General features: G+C 43.1%; 1 pseudogene; it reads right to left on the reverse strand.

Annotated features, from left to right (window-relative positions):
• Positions 1-816: 816 nt before the first annotated feature.
• Positions 817-2134, reverse strand: LOC124004297 (annotated as a pseudogene).
• Between the last annotated feature and the right edge of the window lie 10867 nt (positions 2135-13001).

A 13001-nucleotide genomic window follows, 5' to 3' on the forward strand; every position in this document is an offset into this window, starting at 1 on the left:
CTGGATGGAAGGAAGCATGGCCCCAGTGATGTACTGGGTCTTTCGCACTACCCTCTGTAGTGCCTTGCGGTCGGAGGCCGAGCAGTTGCCATACCAGGCAATGATGCAACCAGTCAGGATTCTGTCGATGCTGTAGAACCTTTTGAGGATCTGAGGAGCCATGCCTTTCAGTCTCCTGAGGGGAGAAGGCTTTGTCGTGCTCACTTCACAACTGTCTTGGTGTGCTTGGCCCATGATAGTTTGTTGGTGATGTGGACACCAAGGAACTTGAAGCTCTCAACCTGCTCCACTACAGCCCAGTCGATGAGAATGGGGGAATGCTGGTCCTCCTTTTCCTGTAGTCCACAATCATCCCCTTTGTCTTGATCACGTTGAGGGAGAGGTTGTTTTTCTGGCACCACACGGCCAGGTCTCTGGCCTCCCTACAGACTGTCTCATCGTTGTCTGTGATCAGGCCTACCACTGTTGTGTCATTGGCAAACTTAATGGTGATGTTGGAGTCGTGCCTGGCCATGCAGTCATGAGTGAACAAGGGAGTACAGGAGGGGACTGAGCAGTTTCCTATGTTGTCCTGTGTTTTATTAATGTGTGTTTGAGTCGCTGGTGGTTGTATTTTGTGTTATTGAGGATCCAAGATAAGAAATTTAAATTTTAGTTGATTGTTTCTGATGAAGTATTGCCAAAGTACCAGGAGAAGTAGCTGTTTTTCAATTGGTTATTCTTCATATAATTCAAGAGGATTCATTTGTGATTGACACATTGCAAGAGTGATCGGCTCTCAAATGAACAGTCAAATTACAGACATTTGACATTCACTGTAAAAAAAATAATGTTTTTTTATTTTGTACATAAATATATATTTCTGTTTATAAAAAGTGCTTTCAAGGAGAGCGGGTGCAGGTTGAGGAAATAGTCAGGCGGGAGGAAACCAACTATGGTTGAGATATGAACAACGCTTAATCAAACCCTCTTTAATAACGTTGTAAATTTAGTCCAGCCTCTCTCTCAGGAAGTGCACCAGTGAAACTGTAGTAGTAGTGTCGAAGTAAGCTCACTGACATGATCATTTATTTACCTACCAGACCGCAGAAAGCGAATGCACATCACTATTATACATTACATGTCTTATTCATATAACTTGAGTGCCATTTGACTTCAGTTGTTAGGACATTGCTTAGCTGGTCGTTTACGTGAGATTTCTACAGGAGGACAGTGGCAGGATGAGGTTTGGTATTATCTGTCTTCAGTTTAAAGCTGGTGTGTGCATATTTCCCAAGTATCACTGTGTGTTTGTGCGACTTCACCAATTCTCTCAGGGTCGGTGGTGTACCCGAGTACGCCCGGCTCTCAGGGTCGGTAGTGCTCCCGAGTACGCCCGGCTCTCAGGGTCGGTAGTGCACCCGAGTACGCCCGGCTCTCAGGGTCGGTAGTGCACCCGAGTACGCCCGGCTCTCAGGGTCGGTAGTGCACCCGAGTACGCCCGGCTCTTAAACAACGAGCTGATGTCAAAGTGGAAGCGCCTTGTACAAGATGGCATAACAAAACAAGAATCAGTTCAGAGTACTGGACTCCCTGACCTCAGGGTCCAGAAAGGAGGAGGAGAGGGGGAGTGAAGGAAAGAGAAGTGAAGGGGGTGGTCGAGGGAAGGGAAGGAGGGGTAGGGCGTCTAAACAATTCCATATTTCGCCAGGTCACTGAGTTCCATGTCACCGAAAGCTTCCCATGGGCAGACCACTGTGATGTCTGTGCCGAGACCCTCCATGCCGGGGATGTCATCACCGAATCTGGTGGGAGAGGAGAGAGGGAGAAGTTCCATGAGCTAAAGGGATAGAGACACAGCAGACGAGGGTTGTGGTGGTAAAGTTGAGTTAGAGAGAAAGATGTATTGAAGTGTGTTTTGGTACGGTATAAAAGGAGTTGCATTTGATATGTAAGGATGGATGCTTGTTATGTTAGAAGGCGTATGCGCAATTAGTTTTCATTGTTGTAGTAGTAGTTATATTTGTGTGTTCTAAGGGAGTTTCCAACTCACCCCTTCTGGCCAGGCTTGGGGGCCTTGCTCTTGAAGGTACGGGTAGTCCTCTGCTTGAATTTAGGGGGGCCTTTTTTCAGCAGCAGTTGCAACGTCTGCCATTTCTGTTGGTTACCGAGAGCGAGAGAGAGGAAAGAGGTAGCTGGGAAATACGTAACTGAGTAACAGTAGTAAATCCCATCAAGATATCAGTCAGGAGTAGATTATCGGTTTCTTTAACTCCATCGTTTTTATCCTCAATCTGTCTTAATCCAAAACCCTTTCCCTAATACCTAGTTATTACCAACCCCTCCCTCTCTCTAACCCGTTGCACCCCAAGAGTGATAATCCCTCTAAAATAACCCTGAGCGGTCTGTGTTGATTCAATCATACCAGATTAGATCTGGCACCAAGGCCAAAATAGTACCAGAATAGTACTGTACTAACCAAGGCCAAAATAGTACCAAAGCTACTTGTTAGCGTTACAATCTGTAGTTCGGCTTCAACCAGAAGGTCACTTCAACCAGAACATTGTGTAACTAGAAGGTTCTTCTAGACCTCCGAAACCAGTAGTAGCCTATCCCAGTCTTCCATTTCAACTGCACTCTATACAATGTATATTTCTACAGTAGAATACATTGCACACAGATGCTTTTGAGAGTTCATTGTCCATGCAAGCAATACTCTGCACCCAAACACGTTTTATTCAACCACTCTAGACATGCATCCTGTACAGGTGAATGACGTTCTGTTGTCAAGTCAACAGCCAATCAACATCTCTCCTACATCACATTCCATAGCTGTTCTACTGATCCGCATGTGTTCCTTATATAGTGTCCTGGTATTGCCTATTTTTCTGCTGACCTCCTAGTGTCCTGGTATTGTCTATTGATCTGCTGGTCTCCTCCTAGTGTCCTGGTATTGCCTATTGGTCTACTGGTCTCCTCCTAGTGTCCTGGTATTGCCTATTGGTCTGCTGGTCTCCTAGTGTCCTGGTATTGATGATTGGTCTGCTGGTCTCCTCCTAGTGTCCTCCAGCACAAATCAATTCCCTGTCTATCAGTGTGTTGAATGAAAAGCTCTCTATTAGACACTGCTCTCATCCTCAAGAGTCAGTTGGGTGAGCTGTCTCAAGTCTACAGCACACAAGTCTACCACAGGAGGCTGCTGAGGGGAGGACGGCTCATAATAATAGCTGGAATGGAGTGGCGGGAATGGTATCAAACACATGAGAACCATGTGTTTGATGAGTTTGATATTCCATTCATTCCGTTCCAACTATGAGCCCGTCCGTCCTCCCAAATTAAGGTGACAATTAAGGTGACACCAACCTCCTGTGAAGTCCACAAAGGTCCTTCTCCAGAGCCAGCACTAAAGCAAGTGCATTGAACGCTACCCAGTCAATGACCATCAGCAATGGAGCACAATCTCAACAAGACAACTCCATGGAAACAGTACAATATTTCCAGCGAATTCTCTGCACTTAAAAATGTTTTCTGCAATTGTCTAAGGCATTGACGTCAAATGACCCTTACAGGGCATGCAATAAAGGTAACTAATGCTCAGAGCTGAGCGTAACAGGACGCTGCAGTTTCATCCTACCTGTCTTTGCAGTCTGTAGTGAACAGTTCTCCGGAGTTGGGTTGATCCTACCGAGATCCTGCTGTATCTCTCTTCCTCCTCTCCGACTGTCCTCCCCTTTTATACACCTCTGACTTAATCCCCTCTGACCTTTGCACTGTCACTCGCACACTGTCCCAGAGGTCAGAGTTAATCTCTGCAGGTAAACTGGAGGTTAACCCAGTGGCCAATGCATGACCGTGTGTACTGTGTATCCTGCTGGGTGTTTACTGGCCACCAGCCCGTCCCATGCTGCTAGCTGGCCTGACATAACATCCAGAGCATATAGCGAGTCCCAAATGGCACCCTATTCCTTAAATAGCGCACTACTTTTGACCAGATCCCTATGGGTAGTGAAAAAGGTGCCATTTTGGATGCAGTGTATTTGTATATCCACTGTGGGCCACGTTCCTGCAGAGTTAAAGCCCTGTAATAGGCTTACACATGGCACCGGCCACTTTGAGTATGTACAGCAGTGTATAATGTATTGGCAAGTGTAGGCTGTTGTGTAATTGAATGGATGAACACACATTGGTAACCCTGATGTAAAGTAAGCTTCAGGTTGGTATTTATAGGGAGAGAGGGACTGTTTTAGTCGGGGTGAGAGGGTAGTGTATCAGTGGCCTGTAGTTGTTGCAAGGGCTAATTGTGTTAACTGCAGAGATACTAAGAGAAGAGCTTTTGTGGTCTTATTAAGGCCCAGTTTAACTAAGTGTTTGCAACAAAAAACGAATCTAAAACAAACGTTATGTAGGATTTACACTTGGGTTCTATTCAATCTGTCTCACTGAAGTGTTACCGATTGTGTGATAGAAATGTAAAAGTCATTTCCGATTGAGCTGACATATTCCGATTTTACTGTGAACACAGTCCCCGCTAATTTCATTCACGCTGTAATGCTGCACTGCCATGATATGGATTGAATAGAGCCATTCGTGTTTTATCATTTATTCCAACTTCATTTGACCTTTTTGTTTATGCCTCAATGTTGAATTCCCCTTTTGAAAAAAAAACTGGTTCAAACTCTAAGGAAATCTGGGTGTAAATGTTTAAAAAAATGGGCAAATCATACTAAGGATCTGTGTTTGCGTGAGCTTCACTATGAATTGACCCATGAATTGAACCTAACCCAGCTGCCCTGTGAACATAGTCCTTGTTCTATTATATGTTTTGGACTCTCCACCTAACCCCAAAATGACGAAAGCAGGTTTTTACCTTATTTACATAAGTATTCAGACCCTTTGCTATGAGGCTCGAAATTGAGCTCGGGTGCATCCTGTTTCCATTGATCATCCTTGGGATGTTTATACAACTTGATTGGAGTCTACCTGTGATAAATTCAATTGATTGGACATGATTTGCAAAGGCTCACACCTGTCTATACAAGGTCCCACAGTTGACATGCATGTCAGAGCAAAAACCAAGTCATGCCCATTAGGTCGAAGGAATTATCTGTTGAGCTCAGAGGCAGGATTGATCTGGGGAAGGGTACCAAAAAATGCCTGCCTCATTGAAGGTCCCCAAGACCAAGTGGCTTCCATCATTCTTAAATGGAAGAAGTTTGGGACCACCAATAGTTTTTCTAGCGCTGGCCACCTGGCCAAACTGAGAAATTGGGGGAGAAAGTCCTTGGTCAGGGAGGTGACCAAGAACCCGATGGTCACTCTGACAAACTCCAGAATTCTCTGTGGAGATGGAAGAACCTTCCCGAAGGACAACCATCTCTGCAGCACTCCACCAATCAGGCCTTTATGGTAGTGGCCAGATGGAAGCCACTCCTCAGTAAAATGCACATGACAGTCCGCTTGGATTTTGCCAAAAGGCCCCTAAAGGACTCTCAGGCCACGAGAAACAAGATTCTCTGGTCTGATGAAACCAAGATTGAACCCTTTGGGCTGAATGTCAAGCATCACGTCTGGAGGAAAGCTGGCACTATCCCTACCGTGAAGCATGGTGGTGGAAGCATCATGCTGTGGGGGTGTTTTTCAGCAGTAGGGACTAGGAGACTAGTCAGGATCAAGGGAAAGATGAATGGAGCAAAGTACAGAGAGATCCTTGATGAAAACCTGATCCAGAGCGCTCAGGACCTCCAACTGGGGCAAAGGTTCACCTTCCAACAGGACAACGACTTCAAGAACACAGCCAAGACAACACAGGAGTGGCTTCAGGACAAGTCTCTGAATGTCCTTGAGTGGCCCAGCCAGAGCCCGGACTTGAACCTGATGGAACATCTCTGGAGAGACCTGTAAATGGCTGTGCAGCGACACTCCCCATCCAACCTGACAGAGCTTACAGTTGTGCCAAGCTTGTAACATCATACCCAAGAAGACTTGAGGCTGTATTTTCTGCTGAAGGTGCTTCAACAAAGTCCTGAATAAAGGGTCTGAATACTTATGAAATGTGATATTTTGTTTGTTATTATGAGGTATTGTTTGTAGATTGATGAAAAAAAACAATTGAATCAATTTTAGAATAAGGCTGGAACGTAACATAATATGTAAAAAGTTAAGGGGTTTGAATACTTTCCGAATGCACTGTATATGTGTAAGACAACCAACTTTGTGTTGGGTCAGTTTGTTTATGGTCTTTACTTGTTCTTGCCGTCGTTGTTGTAATGCAATGTAACAAAACAGATACATTCTCAGCAACCTGCCCATAGCAACTCAATGGAATTTATTCATTGAAGGGTGTCTTCAAATGTCTTACATAATATTGTCTGCACAATCTCCATATAGACTGGCGCCTTTGATGTGGAAATCAATGACTCCCTGGTTCTCGGGACTAGCGTTACAGATGTAGGATCTTAATTAGAACTTTCCTGCAATGTGGGGAATAAATACAAAAGAATCCACTGACATTTCAGACTTGATTTTCCCTTTTGAAAATTCCATCAACCCATACAAAAATGTCCATAAATTATAATCCACATAATAATTCACATTTCCTGTTGCTGCAGGATTGTCTTCCTGCTGTAGCAAGCTGGCTCAAATGAAGCTCCTACATCTGTAATGAAGACGAGGGGAGACAGAGAGCTGGTTTCAAGCGCGCGGCGCAGCAGGTGTTTATTGCAAAGGACCACAGGAGGAGGCAGGTAGCTGGGTCCAGGGGCAGGCAGGTCATACACAGGGGGTCCAAAAGGCAACAGTACAGGCAGGGAAAAGGCTAGTAATGTAGTCCGAGAGATCAGGCAATAGGTAGATAACAGGAAATCAGGCAGGGAATAGTCAAAAATCACAGGCAACAGTGCTCCAAAAGACATGTGTCACAAAACCAACAATACCTCACAGTGATGGGGTGCAAAGAACTGAACTAAATAGTGTGTGATAATGACATACCGGTGTGTGAACAGGTGATTAGAATTCAGGTGATTGGGATCTAGAGAGTGAGCTGCATTCAGGTGATCTAGGTGTTTGAGAGTGTGTGCCGGAAAATGGTCTGGAAAGTAAGCTGTTTTCAGGGGATCTACGTGTTTGAGGGTGAGAGTTGGAAGCAGACTTTACAACTTCAAGTTTTAATGTTACATGCACAAGTACATTGAAATGTCTTTCTTGCAAACTCAAAGCCCAACAATGAAATAATTAATAACAATGTATTACAAAAAAATAATAGTAATAAGAAATATGAAAAACACTAAGTAAGCACTCCATCACTCCCCTTCTTGGTCAAATAGCCTGAAGGTGTGTTGGGCCATTGCCCTGTTGAAAAACAAATGATAGTTCCACTAAGCCCAAACCAGATGGGATGGGGTATCGCTGCCGAATGCAGTGGTAGCAATGCTAGTTAAGTGTGCCTTGAATTCTAAATAAATCACAGACAGTGTCACCAGCTTAGCACCCCCACACCATCCCACCTCCTCCTCCATGCTTCATGGTGGGAACCGCATGTGCAGAGATCATCCGTTCACCTACTCTGCGTCTCACAAAGACCCAGCGGTTGGAACCAAAAATCGCAAATTTGGACTCATCAGACCAAAGGACACATTTCCACCGGTCTAATGTACATTGCTCGTGTTTTTTGGCCCAAGCAAGTCTCTTCTTCTTATTGATGTCCTTTAGCAGTGGTTTCTTTGCAGCAATTCGACCATGAAGGCCTGATTCACACAGTCTCCTCTAACAATTGAGATTGAGATGTGTCTGTTACTTGAACTCTGTGAAGCATTTATTTGGACTTCAATTTCTGAGGCTGGGAACTCTAATGAACTTATTCTCTGCAGCAGAGGTAACTCTGGGTCTTCCTTTCCTGTGGCGGTCCTCGTGAGAGGCAGTTTCATCATTGCGCTTGATGGTTTTTGTGACTGCACTTGAAGAAACTTTCAGTTCTTGAAATGTTCCGCATTGACTGACCTTCATATCTTAAAGTAATGATGGATTCTTTCTCTTCACTTATTTGAGCTGTTCATAATATGGACATGGTCTTTTACCAAATAGGGCTATCTTCTGTATACCACCCCTACCTTGTCACAACACAACTGATTGGCTCAAACGCATTAATAAGGAAATAAATTCCACATATTAACTTTTAACAAGGCACACCTGTTAATTGAAATGTATTCCATGTGACTACCTCATGAAGCTAGTTGAGAGAATGCCAAGAGTGTGCAAAGCTGTCATCAAGGCAAAGGGTGGCCACTTTGAAGAAACTCAAATATAAAATATATATATATAACACTTGTTTGGTTACTACATCATTCCATATTTGCTATTTCATAGTTTTGATGTCTTCACTATTATTCTACAATGTAGAACATAGTACAAATGAAGAAAACCCTTTAGTGAGTAGGTGTGTCCAAACCTTTAACTGGTACTGTATATACAGCAAATATTTAGAATTCAATTCCAATACCATATTTACAAATGCAGGGATACTGGAGTGATGGAGGTAGATATGTATAGGGGTAAGGTGACGAGGCAACAGGATATGAGATCAACAGAGTAGCAGCAGCTTGTATGTGAGTGGGTGTGCTAGTGTGTAGAGACAGTATAAATGTATGTGCATATTATGTGTGAGTGAGCAAATGATGGAGTGAGTGTTTGTGTGTGTGTTGGAGTGACAGTGTGTGCGAGTGTGTAGGGCCCTGAGAGTGTGCATAGAGACAGTGCAAATACTGAAATAAAAGGTCAATAAAGACACAAGGTCAACTCTGTCAAGGTAAACATCTGTACCACATGGGCGCGGAGTGAATCTGCCAACACCAATGGTGTTCAATACAGAAGTCCCCCAGCACTAGTGGGTTAAATGTTATATAACTTCTGTTTAGGCAGAACATTTAGACCGATTTAACTCTTGCCCTAACCTGGATTAATTCCCTGCTCCTCCCTCCTTCGTAATCCTGAGCCAAGATTGGCTGCCTCCATTTGATATCCCCCTTTGGCACCCTATTCCCTACATAGTGCCTTCCCTTTGAATAGAACCCGGTGGTCTGATCAAAAGTACTGCATTATGTAGGGAATGGGGTAGCATTTGGGACGTAAATTTGTCGTCGCCTGTTAATAACTCAGAAGACGGTGAGGCTTTGTAATCTACAGATCAGCTTTAACCTCAAACAAACTGTGATGACTTCAGAGACAACACCAGGGAACCGCAGTAATGACAGTAAATTGAGTTAAAAAAGCTATTTATACAAGTTACTGAGTGTAGAATTAACCTTCATCATGAATGAATTTACATCATCAATGGATAAGATACATGGAAGTTTTGTTGTTGTTGTATTGTACACTAATTGTAACTTCTAATAATAACAGTAATAATAATAATGATTGATTGCGTTTATATAGCGCCTTGGATCCACCGACAGTAGATGCTCACTCCTCAAAGCGCTGTACATAGCAAGGGGGGAAACTCACCTCTTCCACCACCAACGTGTACCACTTGGGTGATGTACGGCAACTATTTTGTGCCAGAACACTCCACACACATCACCTATCATGGTGGAGAGGTGAGGAGTGATATATGCCAATTAGGAATCAGGGGGATGATTAGGTGGTCATGATAGAAAGGTGCCAGGTTGGGAATTTGGCCAGGGTACCGCACTGGGGTTAACACCCCTACTCTTACGATAAGTGCAATGGTATTTTTAATGACCACAGACAGTCAGGACACCCAATTAATGTCCCATCCGAAAGACAGCACACTACTCAGGACAATGTCCCCTTCACAGCCCTGGGGCATTGGAATCTCCTAAGACCAGAGGGAAGAGGTTCCCTACTGGCCCTCCAACACCACTTCCATCGGCATCTGGTCTCCCATATATTTCAGGATTTTTTTTATTTAACCTTTGTTTAACTAGGCAAGTCAGTTAAGAACAAATTCTTATTTACAATAACAGCCTACACTGGCCAAACCCGGACAGCACTGAACAAATTGTGCGCAGCCCTATGAGACTCCCAATCAGGGCCGGTTGTGATACAGCCTGGATTTGAACCAGGGTGTCTGTAGTGACGCCTCTAGCACTAAGATGCAGTGCTATAGACCGCTGCACCACTCGTGTAGCCTAACATGAGCACAATGATTTCCCAAATCTTGATTAGAATAAGTCCCCTCAATCTTTGCAGCCATAGGTGGTAATACTGTGTCTTTATAAGAGCTGATCCATTGTCAGTATTGTGGAATAATTCTAATGTTAAGGGTGCAATATGCAAAAATTGCTCTGCCATTTCCTGGTTGCTAAAATTCTAATAGTTTGCCTAATTTCAGTTTACCTGACAAAACAAACAGTCATTGTCTAGAGAATCATTGTACCATCTAAACCGCTGTGAAATAAATTTCCATAACCAAAAATATTATATTTTCAGCTGTTTGAAGCAGGTGAACAAAGCCGAAAGTAAAAGACACAAAAACTAAACTTAAGAATGGGAAGCACAGAAATAGCGCACATAGAACATATTTACTGATTTCTAAAAAGTGACATATTGTAGCTTTAAGGTAAGATTTGAATGGAGAAAGCTATCCTATCAGTATCGACACGCTTAGCGAACGCTCTCTACGTGGTGTTTTGGGAAATTTATGTTACATCTTCGGCCATTGCAGGAAAGAGGTAGGTAAAGCCTAAATTCCAACGCTATTGGGAAATCGGGCCCTGAACTGACCCTGCTTAGCTTCAGAGGCAAGCCAGCAGTGAGATGCAGGGTATTAAGCTGCTTGTACTTTACACATATGGCTAATAAATGATTGTGACGTAACTATGTTTGTTAAATTCGTATCCCCATGTCATAGTGTTAAAGGCAGACGTGTCACAGCTAACATCCTGCAATTCTACACATTTTTCCATGAGGTAGAGATGAAAATGTTGCATTCTTAAAGTAAATGAAAGCTAAAATATAGCTGTGTCGACTGTGATAAAGACAATGGATTATGAACTGTCTTGTTTGCAGTGGCATGGTGCTTACTGCCATAGAAGCACAGTGACATATGCCTCAATGCGGTCATATTCGTGGCTTATTGGGGGTGTGGCTTTAAGTTAGTTATTTTTGGCCACCCATCCCATGAGAGTGAATGCCATTCCAGTAAATCTGAATGTCATTCCAGTGCACTGCTTGCTTTGAATTCGATCTTCCATGTTAAGGATAAAAATACAATTAATCAGTCCCGTTTGGAACTGACAAGTAAGAGAGCTTAAAAAATATAAATACGCGGCGGATGTGCCATCATCTCACGTTATACCTGGTTGTTGTCAGGTGTGTTTACCCATAATCACCTTCTGGATTCATCTCTGCCTGTTGAGATGCTTAACCTACCTTGGGACTGAACACCCGAGCCTGTGTGTAGTATTAACTCTCTCCGAGTATCAGTGATAAAGCCATATTAATGCTCTCACGTGTGCCTCTTTCATCACCCATCCATCTATCTGTCCAGTCATCATCTCTTTCTCAGATTACAGGTGTTTAACTGAGTCACCATGAATCAGATTTCACTTTTCTCATCCTTCTCTATTTCTCTCTCAGACAAGAAAATCAGAAGATGCACGAATTTGAACATTAATTTGTGTCTGTCTTCCCTCCACTCCAACTCTCTCGTTTTCCTCTTCTCATTCCAAATGTTTTTGGCAGTATTTCAGTGTTAAGATTTTACAGCATGTTTTAAAACACCCGGGCCAGTTTACAGCAAAGGCCTTACATGTAATTAGTCTCTTTAACAAAGCATTTGTTTCCAAAAGCTAGAGATTACTCTGGGACTGTAGTGGAAGGAAACCTTTTGATTCACTAGACTGTGAAATAACAGAGGCAAAAGGAAGAGTGAAAAAGTGGGAATAAGAGAGGAGGAGATCAGGAGGAGTGAAAAAGGAGTGAAAAGTGGGAATAAGAGAGGAGGAGATCAGCTAAGTGGAGTAGAGTATGTCAGAAACATGTAACAATGAGTGTGTTAAGTCTGAGCAAAACGTTGATGAATTGGAGTTCGAGGTCACAACAGTTGGTTGAAGGATATCATGCACCTATGGATATATAGATACATAACATATAGATACTGTGCATACATATGAGATCATGCAGCTATGGATACATAGATACATATAGATACTGTGCATACATATGAGATCATGCAGCTATGGATACATAGATACTGTGCATACATATGAGATCATGCAGCTATGATACATATAGATACTGTACATACATATGAGATCACGCAGCTATGATACATATAGATACTGTGCATACATATGAGATCATGCAGCTATGGATACATAGATACATATAGATACTGTGCATACATATGAGATCATGCAGCTATGGATACATAGATACATATAGATACTGTGCATACATATGAGATCATGCAGCTATGGATACATAGATACATATAGATACTGTGCATACATATGAGATCATGCAGCTATGGATACATAGATACTGTGCATACATATGAGATCATGCAGCTATGATACATATAGATACTGTACATACATATGAGCTCATACAGAGATATGCCAAAGAGAGTGGTGACCGTCTGAGTGGAGTAGAGACACAACATACGTTTTGAGGCTCTCATGAGTTTAGCTCTTAAGAAGCCTTACTGTCACTAATACTCTGTTAATAATATACACAATAATATACACGTACAGGCCAACATACAGTAGATTCACATGTATTTATTTTTTAATTTAACTACGCAAGTCAGTTAAGAACAAATTCCTATTTACAATGACGGCCTACACCGGCCAAACCCTAACCCGGACAACGGTGGGCCAATCGTACACCGCCCTATGGGACAGCCTGGAGTCGAACCAGGGTCTGTAGTGACGCCTCTAGCACTGAGATGCAGTGCCTTAGACCGCTGCGCCACTCGGGAGCCCCATGCGTACATTGCAGACATTGAGGTGGTTAGAAAGAGACAAAAGGTAAATGTAAACTTAGAACACTGCAATCTATGGTCT

This window comes from Oncorhynchus gorbuscha, linkage group LG18, assembly GCF_021184085.1.
Source record: "Oncorhynchus gorbuscha isolate QuinsamMale2020 ecotype Even-year linkage group LG18, OgorEven_v1.0, whole genome shotgun sequence".
Lineage (NCBI taxonomy): Eukaryota > Metazoa > Chordata > Actinopteri > Salmoniformes > Salmonidae > Oncorhynchus > Oncorhynchus gorbuscha.